Below are 18638 nucleotides of genomic sequence, written 5' to 3' on the forward strand. Positions count from 1 at the left end.
TGCATAGATTACACCGCATTCAATCACAATGCATGGAATCCACTGCATTCAATCGGGATGCTTTGGGCCATGCTGCATAAAATCCACTGCATTCAATCGGGATGCATTGGGCCTCGCTGCATGGACTCCACTGCATTCAATCGGGATCCATTGTGCCACAATGCATGGAATTCTCTTCATTCAATGACGCTGCATCGAATCCACTGCATTCAATCGGAATCCATTGTGCCACAATGCATGGAATCCTCTGCATTCAATGACGCTGCATGGAATCCACTGCATTCCATCAGGATGCTTTGGGCCATGCTGCATAAAATCCACTGCATGCAATCATGCTGCATGGAATCCACTGCATTCAATCATGCTGCATAAAATCCACTGCATTCAATAGGGTTCCATTTCTTCACGCTGCATGGAATCCACTGCATTCAATCACGCTGCATGAATTCCACTGCATTCAACATGGATGAATTTTACCACGCTGCATTTAGTACACTGTATTCAATCACAATTCATGGAATCCATTGCATTCAATCGGGATGCTTTGGGCCATGCTGCATAAAATCCACTGCATTCAATCGGGATGCACTGGGCATTGCTGCATGGACTCCACTGCATACAATCCGGATCCATTGCGCCACAATGCATGGAATCCTCTTCATTCAACGACGCTGCATGGAATCCACTGCATTCCATCGGGATGCTTTGGGCCATGCTGCATAAAATCCACTGCATTCAATCGGGATGCATTGGGCCTTGCTGCATGGACTCCACTGCATACAATCGGGATCCATTGCGCCACAATGCATGGAATCCTCTGCATTCAATGACGCTGCATGGAATCCACTGCATTCCATCGGGATGCTTTGGGCCATGCTGCATAAAATCCACTGTATGCAATCATGCTGCATGGAATCCACTGCATTCAATCATGCTGCATAAAATCCACTGCATTCAATAGGGTTCCATTTCTTCACGCTGCATGGAATCCACTGCATTCAATCACGCTGCATGGAATCCACTGCATTCAACATGGATGAATTTTACCACGCTGCATTTAGTACACTGTATTCAATCACAATTCATGGAATCCATTGCATTCAATCGGGATGCTTTGGGCCATGCTGCATAAAATCCACTGCATTCAATCGGGATGCACTGGGCATCGCTGCATGGACTCCACTGCATACAATCGGGATCCATTGCGCCACAATGCATGGAATCCTCTGCATTCAATGACGATGCATGGAATCCACTGCATTCAATCGGGATGCTTTGGGCCATGCTGCATAAAATCCATTGCATTCAATCATGCTGCATGGAATCCACTGCATTCAATCGGGATGCATTTTACCATGCTGCATTGATTACCCTTCATTCAATCAGGCTGCATGGAATCCACTGCATTCTATCGGGATGCTTTGGGCCATGCTGCATAAAATCCACTGCATTTAATCGGGATGCATTTGGCCACGCTGCATGGACTCCACTGCATAAAATCGGGATCCATTGCCCCAAAATGCAAGGAATCATCTGCATTCAATGACGCTGCATGGAATCCACTGCATTCCATCGGGATGCTTTGGGCCATGCTGCATAAAATCCACTGCATTCAACCATGCTGCATGGAATCCACTGCATTCAATCATGCTGCATAAAATCCACTGCATTCAATCGGGATGCATTGGGCCTCGCTGCATGGAATAAACTGCATTCAATCAGGCTCCATGGAATCCACTGCATTCAATGGGGATGCATTCTACCATGCTGCATGGAGTTCACTGCATTCAATCACAATGCATGGAATCCACTGCATTCCATCGGGATGCTTTGGGCCATGCTGCATAAAATCCACTGCATTCAATCGGGATGCATTGGGCCTCGCTGCATGGACTCCACTGCATACAATCGGGATCCATTGCGCCAAAATGCATGGAATCCTCTGCATTCATTGACGCTGCATGGAATCCACTGCATTCCATCGGGATGCTTTGGGCCATACTGCATAAAATCCACTGCATGCAATCATGCTGCATGGAATCCACTGCATTCAATCATGCTGCATAAAATCCACTGCATTCAATAGGGTTCCATTTCTTCTTCACGCTGCCTGGAATCCACTGCATTCAATCACGCTGCATGGAATCCACTGCATTCAATATGGATGCATTTTACCACTCTGCATGGAATCCACTGCATTTAATCACGCTGCATGTAATCCATGGAATTTAATCGGGATTCATTTTACTAAGCTGTATGGAATCGACTGCATTTAATCACGCTGCATGGAATCCACTGCATTCAATGGGGATTCATTTTACAAGGCTGCATGGAGTACACTGCATTCAATCACAATGCATGGAATCCACTGCATTCAAACGGGATGCTTTGGGCCATGCTGCATAAAATCCACTGCATTCAATCATGCTGCATGGAATCCACTGCATTCAATCATGCAGCATAAAATCCGCTGCATTCCATAGGGTTCCATTTCTTCATGCTGCATGGAATACACTGCATTCAATCAGGCTGCATGGAATCCACTGCATTCAATCGGGATGCATTTTTCCTCGTTGCATGGATTACACTGCATTCCATCACAATGCATCGAATCCACTGCATTCAATCGGGAAGCTTTGGGCCATGCTGCATACAATCCACTGCATTCAATCGGGATGCACTGGGCCTCGCTGCATGGACTCCACTGCATATAATCGGGATCCATTGCGCCACAATGCATGGAATACTCTGCATTCAATGACGCTGAATGGAATCCACTGCATTGAATCGTGAAGCTATGGGCCATGCTGCATAAAATCCACTGCATGCAATCATGCTGCATGGAATCCACTGCATTCAATCATGTTGCATAAAATCCACTGCATTCAATAGGGTTCCATTTCTTCACCCTGCATGGAATCCACTGCATTCAACCACGCTGCATGGAATCCACTGCATTCAATCGGGATGCATTTTACCACTCTGCATGGATTACACTGCATTTAATCACGCTGCATGTAATCCATGGAATTTTAATCGGGATTCATTTTACTAAGCTGTATGGAATCGACTGCACTTAATCACGCTGCATGGAATCCACTGCATTCAATCGGGATGCATTTTACCACGTTGCATGCAGTTCACTGCATTCAATCACAATGCATGGAATCCACTGCATTCAATCGGGATGCTTTGGGCCATGCTGCATAAAATCCACTGCATTCAATCTTGCTTTTTGAATCCACTGCATTCAGTAATGCTGCATAAATCCTTGCATTCAATTGGGTTCCATTTCTTCACGCTGCATGGAATACACTGCATTCAATCACGCTGCATGGAATCCACTGCATTCAATCGGGATGCATTTTACCATGCTGCGTGGTTTTCACTGCATTCAATCACAATGCATGGAATCCACTGCATTCCATCGGGATGCTTTGGGCCATGCTGCATAAAATCCACTGCATTCAATCATGCTGCATGGAATCCACTGCATTCAATCATGCTGCATAAAATCCACTGCATTCAATAGGGTTCCATTTCTTCACGCTGCATGTAATACACTGCATTCAATCACACTGAATGGAATCCACTTCATTCAATCGGGATGCATTTTACCTCGCTGCATGGATTACACTGCATTCAATCACAATGCTTGGAATCCACTGCATTCCATCGGGATGCTTTGGGCCATGCTGCATAAAATCCACTGCATTCAATCGGGATGCATTGGGCCACGCTGCATCGACTCCACTGCATTCAATCGGTATCCATTGCGCCACAATGCAAGGAATCCTCTGCATTCATTGACGCTGCATGGACTCCACTGCATTCAATCGGGATGCTTTGGGCCATGCTGCATAAAATCCACTGCATTCAACCATGCTGCATGGAATCCATTTCATTCAATCATGCTCTATAAAATCCAATGCATTCAATAGGGTTCCATTACTTCACGCTGCATGGAATACACTACATTAAATCAGGATGCATGGAATCGACTGCATTCAATCAGGATGCATTATACCACGTTGCATGGATTACCCTACATTCAATCACAATGCATGGAATCCACTGCATTCAATCGGGATGCCTTGGGCCATGCTGCATAAAATCCACTGCATTCAATGGTGATGCATTGGGCCTCGCTGCATAGACTCCACTGCATATAATCGGGATCCATTGCGCCACAATGCATGGAATACTCTGCATTCAATGACGCTGCATGGAATCCACTGCATTCCATCGGGAAGCTTTGGGCCATGCTGCATAAAATCCACTGCATTCAATCATGCTGCATGGAATCCACTGCATTCAATCGGGATGCATTTTACAAGGCTGCATGGATTACATTTCATACACTCAAAATGCATGGAATCCACTGCGTTCTATAGGTATGCTTTGGCCATACTGCATAAAATACACTGCATTCAATTTGCTGCATGGAATCCACTGCATTCAATCATGCTGAATAAAATCCACTGCATTCAATAGGGTTCCATTTCTTCACGCTGCATGGAATACACTGCATTCAATCAGGCTCCATGGAATCCACTGCATTCAATGGGGATGCATTCTACAATGCTGCATGGAGTTCACTGCATTCAATCACAACGCATGTAATCCACTGCATTCCATCGGGATGCTTTGGGCCATGCTGCATAAAATCCACTGCATTCAATCGGGATGCATTGGGCTTCGCTGCATGGACTCCACTGCATACAATCGGGATCCATTGCGCCAAAATGCATGGAATACTCTGCATTCATTGACGCTGCATGGACTCCACTGCATTCAATCGGGATGCTTTGGGCCATGCTGCATAAAATCCACTGCATTCAACCATGCTGCATGGAATCCATTTCATTCAATCATGCTCTATAAAATCCAATGCATTCAATAGGGTTCCATTACTTCACGCTGCATGGAATACACTGCATTAAATCAGGATGCATTTTACCTCACTGCATGGATTACACTGCATTCAATCACAATGCATGGAATCCACTGCATTCCATCGGGATGCTTTGGGCCATGCTGCATAAACTCCACTGCATTCAATCGGGAGGCATTGGGCCTCGCTGCATGGACTCCACTGCATAAAATCTGGATCCATTGCGCCACAATGCATGGAATCCTCTGCATTCAACGACGCTGCATGGAATCCACTGCATTCCATCAGGATGTTTTGGGCCATGCTGCATAAAATCTACTGCATTCAATCGGGATGCATTGGGCCTCGCTGCATGAACTCCACTGCATACAATCTGGAACCATTGCGCCAAAATGCATGGAATACTCTGCACTCAACGACGCTGCATGGAATCCACTGCATTCAATCGGGATGCTTTGGGCCATGCTGCATAAATCCATTGCATTCAATCATGCTTCATGGAATCCACTGCATTCAATCGTGCTGCATAAAATCCACGGCATTCAATAGGGTTCCATTTCTTCACGCTGCATCGAATCCACTACATTCAATCACGCTGCATGGAATCCACTGCATTCTATCGGGATGCATTTTACCACACTGCATAGATTACACCGCATTCAATCACAATGCATGGAATCCACTGCATTCAATCGGGATGCTTTGGGCCATGCTGCATAAAATCCACTGCATTCAATCGGGATGCATTGGGCCTCGCTGCATGGACTCCACTGCATTCAATCGGGATCCATTGTGCCACAATGCATGGAATTCTCTTCATTCAATGACGCTGCATCGAATCCACTGCATTCAATCGGAATCCATTGTGCCACAATGCATGGAATCCTCTGCATTCAATGACGCTGCATGGAATCCACTGCATTCCATCAGGATGCTTTGGGCCATGCTGCATAAAATCCACTGCATGCAATCATGCTGCATGGAATCCACTGCATTCAATCATGCTGCATAAAATCCACTGCATTCAATAGGGTTCCATTTCTTCACGCTGCATGGAATCCACTGCATTCAATCACGCTGCATGAATTCCACTGCATTCAACATGGATGAATTTTACCACGCTGCATTTAGTACACTGTATTCAATCACAATTCATGGAATCCATTGCATTCAATCGGGATGCTTTGGGCCATGCTGCATAAAATCCACTGCATTCAATCGGGATGCACTGGGCATTGCTGCATGGACTCCACTGCATACAATCGGGATCCATTGCGCCACAATGCATGGAATCCTCTTCATTCAACGACGCTGCATGGAATCCACTGCATTCCATCGGGATGCTTTGGGCCATGCTGCATAAAATCCACTGCATTCAATCGGGATGCATTGGGCCTCGCTGCATGGACTCCACTGCATACAATCGGGATCCATTGCGCCACAATGCATGGAATCCTCTGCATTCAATGACGCTGCATGGAATCCACTGCATTCCATCGGGATGCTTTGGGCCATGCTGCATAAAATCCACTGTATGCAATCATGCTGCATGGAATCCACTGCATTCAATCATGCTGCATAAAATCCACTGCATTCAATAGGGTTCCATTTCTTCACGCTGCATGGAATCCACTGCATTCAATCACGCTGCATGGAATCCACTGCATTCAACATGGATGAATTTTACCACGCTGCATTTAGTACACTGTATTCAATCACAATTCATGGAATCCATTGCATTCAATCGGGATGCTTTGGGCCATGCTGCATAAAATCCACTGCATTCAATCGGGATGCACTGGGCATCGCTGCATGGACTCCACTGCATACAATCCAGATCTATTGCGCCACAATGCATGGAATCCTCTGCATTCAATGACGCTGCATGGAATCCACTGCATTCAATCGGGATGCTTTGGGCCATGCTGCATAAAATCCATTGCATTCAATCATGCTGCATGGAATCCACTGCATTCAATCGGGATGCATTTTACCATGCTGCATTGATTACCCTTCATTCAATCAGGCTGCATGGAATCCACTGCATTCTATCGGGATGCTTTGGGCCATGCTGCATAAAATCCACTGCATTTAATCGGGATGCATTTGGCCACGCTGCATGGACTCCACTGCATAAAATCGGGATCCATTGCCCCAAAATGCAAGGAATCATCTGCATTCAATGACGCTGCATGGAATCCACTGCATTCCATCGGGATGCTTTGGGCCATGCTGCATAAAATCCACTGCATTCAACCATGCTGCATGGAATCCACTGCATTCAATCATGCTGCATAAAATCCACTGCATTCAATCGGGATGCATTGGGCCTCGCTGCATGGAATAAACTGCATTCAATCAGGCTCCATGGAATCCACTGCATTCAATGGGGATGCATTCTACCATGCTGCATGGAGTTCACTGCATTCAATCACAATGCATGGAATCCACTGCATTCCATCGGGATGCTTTGGGCCATGCTGCATAAAATCCACTGCATTCAATCGGGATGCATTGGGCCTCGCTGCATGGACTCCACTGCATACAATCGGGATCCATTGCGCCAAAATGCATGGAATCCTCTGCATTCATTGACGCTGCATGGAATCCACTGCATTCAATCGGGATGCATTTTACCATGCTGCGTGGTTTTCACTGCATTCAATCACAATGCATGGAATCCACTGCATTCCATCGGGATGCTTTGGGCCATGCTGCATAAAATCCACTGCATTCAATCATGCTGCATGGAATCCACTGCATTCAGTCATGCTGCATAAAATCCACTGCATTCAATAGGGTTCCATTTCTTCACGCTGCATGTAATACACTGCATTCAATCACACTGAATGGAATCCACTTCATTCAATCGGGATGCATTTTACCTCGCTGCATGGATTACACTGCATTCAATCACAATGCTTGGAATCCACTGCATTCCATCGGGATGCTTTGGGCCATGCTGCATAAAATCCACTGCATTCAATCGGGATGCATTGGGCCACGCTGCATCGACTCCACTGCATTCAATCGGTATCCATTGCGCCACAATGCAAGGAATCCTCTGCATTCATTGACGCTGCATGGACTCCACTGCATTCAATCGGGATGCTTTGGGCCATGCTGCATAAAATCCACTGCATTCAACCATGCTGCATGGAATCCATTTCATTCAATCATGCTCTATAAAATCCAATGCATTCAATAGGGTTCCATTACTTCACGCTGCATGGAATACACTACATTAAATCAGGATGCATGGAATCGACTGCATTCAATCAGGATGCATTATACCACGTTGCATGGATTACCCTACATTCAATCACAATGCATGGAATCCACTGCATTCAATCGGGATGCCTTGGGCCATGCTGCATAAAATCCACTGCATTCAATGGTGATGCATTGGGCCTCGCTGCATAGACTCCACTGCATATAATCGGGATCCATTGCGCCACAATGCATGGAATACTCTGCATTCAATGACGCTGCATGGAATCCACTGCATTCCATCGGGAAGCTTTGGGCCATGCTGCATAAAATCCACTGCATTCAATCATGCTGCATGGAATCCACTGCATTCAATCGGGATGCATTTTACAAGGCTGCATGGATTACATTTCATACACTCAAAATGCATGGAATCCACTGCGTTCTATAGGTATGCTTTGGCCATACTGCATAAAATACACTGCATTCAATTTGCTGCATGGAATCCACTGCATTCAATCATGCTGAATAAAATCCACTGCATTCAATAGGGTTCCATTTCTTCACGCTGCATGGAATACACTGCATTCAATCAGGCTCCATGGAATCCACTGCATTCAATGGGGATGCATTCTACAATGCTGCATGGAGTTCACTGCATTCAATCACAACGCATGTAATCCACTGCATTCCATCGGGATGCTTTGGGCCATGCTGCATAAAATCCACTGCATTCAATCGGGATGCATTGGGCTTCGCTGCATGGACTCCACTGCATACAATCGGGATCCATTGCGCCAAAATGCATGGAATACTCTGCATTCATTGACGCTGCATGGACTCCACTGCATTCATTCGGGATGCTTTGGGCCATGCTGCATAAAATCCACTGCATTCAACCATGCTGCATGGAATCCATTTCATTCAATCATGCTCTATAAAATCCAATGCATTCAATAGGGTTCCATTACTTCACGCTGCATGGAATACACTGCATTAAATCAGGATGCATTTTACCTCACTGCATGGATTACACTGCATTCAATCACAATGCATGGAATCCACTGCATTCCATCGGGATGCTTTGGGCCATGCTGCATAAACTCCACTGCATTCAATCGGGAGGCATTGGGCCTCGCTGCATGGACTCCACTGCATAAAATCTGGATCCATTGCGCCACAATGCATGGAATCCTCTGCATTCAACGACGCTGCATGGAATCCACTGCATTCCATCAGGATGTTTTGGGCCATGCTGCATAAAATCTACTGCATTCAATCGGGATGCATTGGGCCTCGCTGCATGAACTCCACTGCATACAATCTGGAACCATTGCGCCAAAATGCATGGAATACTCTGCACTCAACGACGCTGCATGGAATCCACTGCATTCAATCGGGATGCTTTGGGCCATGCTGCATAAATCCATTGCATTCAATCATGCTTCATGGAATCCACTGCATTCAATCGTGCTGCATAAAATCCACGGCATTCAATAGGGTTCCATTTCTTCACGCTGCATCGAATCCACTACATTCAATCACGCTGCATGGAATCCACTGCATTCTATCGGGATGCATTTTACCACACTGCATAGATTACACCGCATTCAATCACAATGCATGGAATCCACTGCATTCAATCGGGATGCTTTGGGCCATGCTGCATAAAATCCACTGCATTCAATCGGGATGCATTGGGCCTCGCTGCATGGACTCCACTGCATTCAATCGGGATCCATTGTGCCACAATGCATGGAATTCTCTTCATTCAATGACGCTGCATCGAATCCACTGCATTCAATCGGAATCCATTGTGCCACAATGCATGGAATCCTCTGCATTCAATGACGCTGCATGGAATCCACTGCATTCCATCAGGATGCTTTGGGCCATGCTGCATAAAATCCACTGCATGCAATCATGCTGCATGGAATCCACTGCATTCAATCATGCTGCATAAAATCCACTGCATTCAATAGGGTTCCATTTCTTCACGCTGCATGGAATCCACTGCATTCAATCACGCTGCATGAATTCCACTGCATTCAACATGGATGAATTTTACCACGCTGCATTTAGTACACTGTATTCAATCACAATTCATGGAATCCATTGCATTCAATCGGGATGCTTTGGGCCATGCTGCATAAAATCCACTGCATTCAATCGGGATGCACTGGGCATTGCTGCATGGACTCCACTGCATACAATCGGGATCCATTGCGCCAAAATGCATGGAATCCTCTTCATTCAACGACGCTGCATGGAATCCACTGCATTCCATCGGGATGCTTTGGGCCATGCTGCATAAAATCCACTGCATTCAATCGGGATGCATTGGGCCTCGCTGCATGGACTCCACTGCATACAATCGGGATCCATTGCGCCACAATGCATGGAATCCTCTGCATTCAATGACGCTGCATGGAATCCACTGCATTCCATCGGGATGCTTTGGGCCATGCTGCATAAAATCCACTGTATGCAATCATGCTGCATGGAATCCACTGCATTCAATCATGCTGCATAAAATCCACTGCATTCAATAGGGTTCCATTTCTTCACGCTGCATGGAATCCACTGCATTCAATCACGCTGCATGGAATCCACTGCATTCAACATGGATGAATTTTACCACGCTGCATTTAGTACACTGTATTCAATCACAATTCATGGAATCCATTGCATTCAATCGGGATGCTTTGGGCCATGCTGCATAAAATCCACTGCATTCAATCGGGATGCACTGGGCATCGCTGCATGGACTCCACTGCATACAATCCAGATCTATTGCGCCACAATGCATGGAATCCTCTGCATTCAATGACGCTGCATGGAATCCACTGCATTCAATCGGGATGCTTTGGGCCATGCTGCATAAAATCCATTGCATTCAATCATGCTGCATGGAATCCACTGCATTCAATCGGGATGCATTTTACCATGCTGCATTGATTACCCTTCATTCAATCAGGCTGCATGGAATCCACTGCATTCTATCGGGATGCTTTGGGCCATGCTGCATAAAATCCACTGCATTTAATCGGGATGCATTTGGCCACGCTGCATGGACTCCACTGCATAAAATCGGGATCCATTGCCACAAAATGCAAGGAATCATCTGCATTCAATGACGCTGCATGGAATCCACTGCATTCCATCGGGATGCTTTGGGCCATGCTGCATAAAATCCACTGCATTCAACCATGCTGCATGGAATCCACTGCATTCAATCATGCTGCATAAAATCCACTGCATTCAATCGGGATGCATTGGGCCTCGCTGCATGGAATAAACTGCATTCAATCAGGCTCCATGGAATCCACTGCATTCAATGGGGATGCATTCTACCATGCTGCATGGAGTTCACTGCATTCAATCACAATGCATGGAATCCACTGCATTCCATCGGGATGCTTTGGGCCATGCTGCATACAATCCACTGCATTCAATCGGGATGCATTGGGCCTCGCTGCATGGACTCCACTGCATACAATCGGGATCCATTGCGCCAAAATGCATGGAATCCTCTGCATTCATTGACGCTGCATGGAATCCACTGCATTCCATCGGGATGCTTTGGGCCATACTGCATAAAATCCACTGCATGCAATCATGCTGCATGGAATCCACTGCATTCAATCATGCTGCATAAAATCCACTGCATTCAATAGGGTTCCATTTCTTCTTCACGCTGCCTGGAATCCACTGCATTCAATCACGCTGCATGGAATCCACTGCATTCAATATGGATGCATTTTACCACTCTGCATGGAATCCACTGCATTTAATCACGCTGCATGTAATCCATGGAATTTAATCGGGATTCATTTTACTAAGCTGTATGGAATCGACTGCATTTAATCACGCTGCATGGAATCCACTGCATTCAATGGGGATTCATTTTACAAGGCTGCATGGAGTACACTGCATTCAATCACAATGCATGGAATCCACTGCATTCAAACGGGATGCTTTGGGCCATGCTGCATAAAATCCACTGCATTCAATCATGCTGCATGGAATCCACTGCATTCAATCATGCAGCATAAAATCCGCTGCATTCCATAGGGTTCCATTTCTTCATGCTGCATGGAATACACTGCATTCAATCAGGCTGCATGGAATCCACTGCATTCAATCGGGATGCATTTTTCCTCGTTGCATGGATTACACTGCATTCCATCACAATGCATCGAATCCACTGCATTCAATCGGGAAGCTTTGGGCCATGCTGCATACAATCCACTGCATTCAATCGGGATGCACTGGGCCTCGCTGCATGGACTCCACTGCATATAATCGGGATCCATTGCGCCACAATGCATGGAATACTCTGCATTCAATGACGCTGAATGGAATCCACTGCATTGAATCGTGAAGCTATGGGCCATGCTGCATAAAATCCACTGCATGCAATCATGCTGCATGGAATCCACTGCATTCAATCATGTTGCATAAAATCCACTGCATTCAATAGGGTTCCATTTCTTCACCCTGCATGGAATCCACTGCATTCAACCACGCTGCATGGAATCCACTGCATTCAATCGGGATGCATTTTACCACTCTGCATGGATTACACTGCATTTAATCACGCTGCATGTAATCCATGGAATTTTAATCGGGATTCATTTTACTAAGCTGTATGGAATCGACTGCACTTAATCACGCTGCATGGAATCCACTGCATTCAATCGGGATGCATTTTACCACGTTGCATGCAGTTCACTGCATTCAATCACAATGCATGGAATCCACTGCATTCCATCGGGATGCTTTGGGCCATGCTGCATAAAATCCACTGCATTCAATCTTGCTTTTTGAATCCACTGCATTCAGTAATGCTGCATAAATCCTTGCATTCAATTGGGTTCCATTTCTTCACGCTGCATGGAATACACTGCATTCAATCACGCTGCATGGAATCCACTGCATTCAATCGGGATGCATTTTACCATGCTGCGTGGTTTTCACTGCATTCAATCACAATGCATGGAATCCACTGCATTCCATCGGGATGCTTTGGGCCATGCTGCATAAAATCCACTGCATTCAATCATGCTGCATGGAATCCACTGCATTCAATCATGCTGCATAAAATCCACTGCATTCAATAGGGTTCCATTTCTTCACGCTGCATGTAATACACTGCATTCAATCACACTGAATGGAATCCACTGCATTCAATCGGGATGCATTTTACCTCGCTGCATGGATTACACTGCATTCAATCACAATGCTTGGAATCCACTGCATTCCATCGGGATGCTTTGGGCCATGCTGCATAAAATCCACTGCATTCAATCGGGATGCATTGGGCCTCGCTGCATGGACTCCACTGCATTCAATCGGGATCCATTGTGCCACAATGCATGGAATTCTCTTCATTCAATGACGCTGCATCGAATCCACTGCATTCAATCGGAATCCATTGTGCCACAATGCATGGAATCCTCTGCATTCAATGACGCTGCATGGAATCCACTGCATTCCATCAGGATGCTTTGGGCCATGCTGCATAAAATCCACTGCATGCAATCATGCTGCATGGAATCCACTGCATTCAATCATGCTGCATAAAATCCACTGCATTCAATAGGGTTCCATTTCTTCACGCTGCATGGAATCCACTGCATTCAATCACGCTGCATGAATTCCACTGCATTCAACATGGATGAATTTTACCACGCTGCATTTAGTACACTGTATTCAATCACAATTCATGGAATCCATTGCATTCAATCGGGATGCTTTGGGCCATGCTGCATAAAATCCACTGCATTCAATCGGGATGCACTGGGCATTGCTGCATGGACTCCACTGCATACAATCGGGATCCATTGCGCCAAAATGCATGGAATCCTCTTCATTCAACGACGCTGCATGGAATCCACTGCATTCCATCGGGATGCTTTGGGCCATGCTGCATAAAATCCACTGCATTCAATCGGGATGCATTGGGCCTCGCTGCATGGACTCCACTGCATACAATCGGGATCCATTGCGCCACAATGCATTGAATCTTCTGCATTCAATTACGCTGCATGGAATCCACTGCATTCAATCGGGATGCTTTGGGCCATGCTGCATAAAATCCACTGCATTCAATCGGGATGCATTTTACCATGCTGCATTGATTACCCTTCATTCAATCAGGCTGCATGGAATCCACTGCATTCTATCGGGATGCTTTGGGCCATGCTGCATAAAATCCACTGCATTCTATCGGGATGCATTTTACCACACTGCATAGATTACACCGCATTCAATCACAATGCATGGAATCCACTGCATTCAATCGGGATGCTTTGGGCCATGCTGCATAAAATCCACTGCATTCAATCGGGATGCATTGGGCCTCGCTGCATGGACTCCACTGCATTCAATCGGGATCCATTGTGCCACAATGCATGGAATTCTCTTCATTCAATGACGCTGCATCGAATCCACTGCATTCAATCGGAATCCATTGTGCCACAATGCATGGAATCCTCTGCATTCAATGACGCTGCATGGAATCCACTGCATTCCATCAGGATGCTTTGGGCCATGCTGCATAAAATCCACTGCATGCAATCATGCTGCATGGAATCCACTGCATTCAATCATGCAGCATAAAATCCGCTGCATTCCATAGGGTTCCATTTCTTCATGCTGCATGGAATACACTGCATTCAATCAGGCTGCATGGAATCCACTGCATTCAATCGGGATGCATTTTTCCTCGTTGCATGGATTACACTGCATTCCATCACAATGCATCGAATCCACTGCATTCAATCGGGAAGCTTTGGGCCATGCTGCATACAATCCACTGCATTCAATCGGGATGCACTGGGCCTCGCTGCATGGACTCCACTGCATATAATCGGGATCCATTGCGCCACAATGCATGGAATACTCTGCATTCAATGACGCTGAATGGAATCCACTGCATTGAATCGTGAAGCTATGGGCCATGCTGCATAAAATCCACTGCATGCAATCATGCTGCATGGAATCCACTGCATTCAATCATGTTGCATAAAATCCACGGCATTCAATAGGGTTCCATTTCTTCACCCTGCATGGAATCCACTGCATTCAACCACGCTGCATGGAATCCACTGCATTCAATCGGGATGCATTTTACCACTCTGCATGGATTACACTGCATTTAATCACGCTGCATGTAATCCATGGAATTTTAATCGGGATTCATTTTACTAAGCTGTATGGAATCGACTGCACTTAATCACGCTGCATGGAATCCACTGCATTCAATCGGGATGCATTTTACCACGTTGCATGCAGTTCACTGCATTCAATCACAATGCATGGAATCCACTGCATTCCATCGGGATGCTTTGGGCCATGCTGCATAAAATCCACTGCATTCAATCTTGCTTTTTGAATCCACTGCATTCAGTAATGCTGCATAAATCCTTGCATTCAATTGGGTTCCATTTCTTCACGCTGCATGGAATACACTGCATTCAATCACGCTGCATGGAATCCACTGCATTCAATCGGGATGCATTTTACCATGCTGCGTGGTTTTCACTGCATTCAATCACAATGCATGGAATCCACTGCATTCCATCGGGATGCTTTGGGCCATGCTGCATAAAATCCACTGCATTCAATCATGCTGCATGGAATCCACTGCATTCAATCATGCTGCATAAAATCCACTGCATTCAATAGGGTTCCATTTCTTCACGCTGCATGTAATACACTGCATTCAATCACACTGAATGGAATCCACTGCATTCAATCGGGATGCATTTTACCTCGCTGCATGGATTACACTGCATTCAATCACAATGCTTGGAATCCACTGCATTCCATCGGGATGCTTTGGGCCATGCTGCATAAAATCCACTGCATTCAATCGGGATGCATTGGGCCTCGCTGCATGGACTCCACTGCATTCAATCGGGATCCATTGTGCCACAATGCATGGAATTCTCTTCATTCAATGACGCTGCATCGAATCCACTGCATTCAATCGGAATCCATTGTGCCACAATGCATGGAATCCTCTGCATTCAATGACGCTGCATGGAATCCACTGCATTCCATCAGGATGCTTTGGGCCATGCTGCATAAAATCCACTGCATGCAATCATGCTGCATGGAATCCACTGCATTCAATCATGCTGCATAAAATCCACTGCATTCAATAGGGTTCCATTTCTTCACGCTGCATGGAATCCACTGCATTCAATCACGCTGCATGAATTCCACTGCATTCAACATGGATGAATTTTACCACGCTGCATTTAGTACACTGTATTCAATCACAATTCATGGAATCCATTGCATTCAATCGGGATGCTTTGGGCCATGCTGCATAAAATCCACTGCATTCAATCGGGATGCACTGGGCATTGCTGCATGGACTCCACTGCATACAATCGGGATCCATTGCGCCAAAATGCATGGAATCCTCTTCATTCAACGACGCTGCATGGAATCCACTGCATTCCATCGGGATGCTTTGGGCCATGCTGCATAAAATCCACTGCATTCAATCGGGATGCATTGGGCCTCGCTGCATGGACTCCACTGCATACAATCGGGATCCATTGCGCCACAATGCATTGAATCTTCTGCATTCAATTACGCTGCATGGAATCCACTGCATTCAATCGGGATGCTTTGGGCCATGCTGCATAAAATCCACTGCATTCAATCGGGATGCATTTTACCATGCTGCATTGATTACCCTTCATTCAATCAGGCTGCATGGAATCCACTGCATTCTATCGGGATGCTTTGGGCCATGCTGCATAAAATCCACTGCATTCTATCGGGATGCATTTTACCACACTGCATAGATTACACCGCATTCAATCACAATGCATGGAATCCACTGCATTCAATCGGGATGCTTTGGGCCATGCTGCATAAAATCCACTGCATTCAATCGGGATGCATTGGGCCTCGCTGCATGGACTCCACTGCATTCAATCGGGATCCATTGTGCCACAATGCATGGAATTCTCTTCATTCAATGACGCTGCATCGAATCCACTGCATTCAATCGGAATCCATTGTGCCACAATGCATGGAATCCTCTGCATTCAATGACGCTGCATGGAATCCACTGCATTCCATCAGGATGCTTTGGGCCATGCTGCATAAAATCCACTGCATGCAATCATGCTGCATGGAATCCACTGCATTCAATCATGCTGCATAAAATCCACTGCATTCAATAGGGTTCCATTTCTTCACGCTGCATGGAATCCACTGCATTCAATCACGCTGCATGAATTCCACTGCATTCAACATGGATGAATTTTACCACGCTGCATTTAGTACACTGTATTCAATCACAATTCATGGAATCCATTGCATTCAATCGGGATGCTTTGGGCCATGCTGCATAAAATCCACTGCATTCAATCGGGATGCACTGGGCATTGCTGCATGGACTCCACTGCATACAATCCGGATCCATTGCGCCACAATGCATGGAATCCTCTTCATTCAACGACGCTGCATGGAATCCACTGCATTCCATCGGGATGCTTTGGGCCATGCTGCATAAAATCCACTGCATTCAATCGGGATGCATTGGGCCTTGCTGCATGGACTCCACTGCATACAATCGGGATCCATTGCGCCACAATGCATGGAATCCTCTGCATTCAATGACGCTGCATGGAATCCACTGCATTCCATCGGGATGCTTTGGGCCATGCTGCATAAAATCCACTGTATGCAATCATGCTGCATGGAATCCACTGCATTCAATCATGCTGCATAAAATCCACTGCATTCAATAGGGTTCCATTTCTTCACGCTGCATGGAATCCACTGCATTCAATCACGCTGCATGGAATCCACTGCATTCAACATGGATGAATTTTACCACGCTGCATTTAGTACACTGTATTCAATCACAATTCATGGAATCCATTGCATTCAATCGGGATGCTTTGGGCCATGCTGCATAAAATCCACTGCATTCAATCGGGATGCACTGGGCATCGCTGCATGGACTCCACTGCATACAATCGGGATCCATTGCGCCACAATGCATGGAATCCTCTGCATTCAATGACGATGCATGGAATCCACTGCATTCAATCGGGATGCTTTGGGCCATGCTGCATAAAATCCATTGCATTCAATCATGCTGCATGGAATCCACTGCATTCAATCGGGATGCATTTTACCATGCTGCATTGATTACCCTTCATTCAATCAGGCTGCATGGAATCCACTGCATTCTATCGGGATGCTTTGGGCCATGCTGCATAAAATCCACTGCATTTAATCGGGATGCATTTGGCCACGCTGCATGGACTCCACTGCATAAAATCGGGATCCATTGCCCCAAAATGCAAGGAATCATCTGCATTCAATGACGCTGCATGGAATCCACTGCATTCCATCGGGATGCTTTGGGCCATGCTGCATAAAATCCACTGCATTCAACCATGCTGCATGGAATCCACTGCATTCAATCATGCTGCATAAAATCCACTGCATTCAATCGGGATGCATTGGGCCTCGCTGCATGGAATAAACTGCA

Source organism: Sus scrofa, chromosome 16, assembly GCF_054392235.1.
Source record: "Sus scrofa isolate SSC_HxYL_T2T_F1_AM1 chromosome 16, Sscrofa_HxYL_maternal_Yorkshire_Landrace_v2.0, whole genome shotgun sequence".
NCBI lineage: Eukaryota > Metazoa > Chordata > Mammalia > Artiodactyla > Suidae > Sus > Sus scrofa.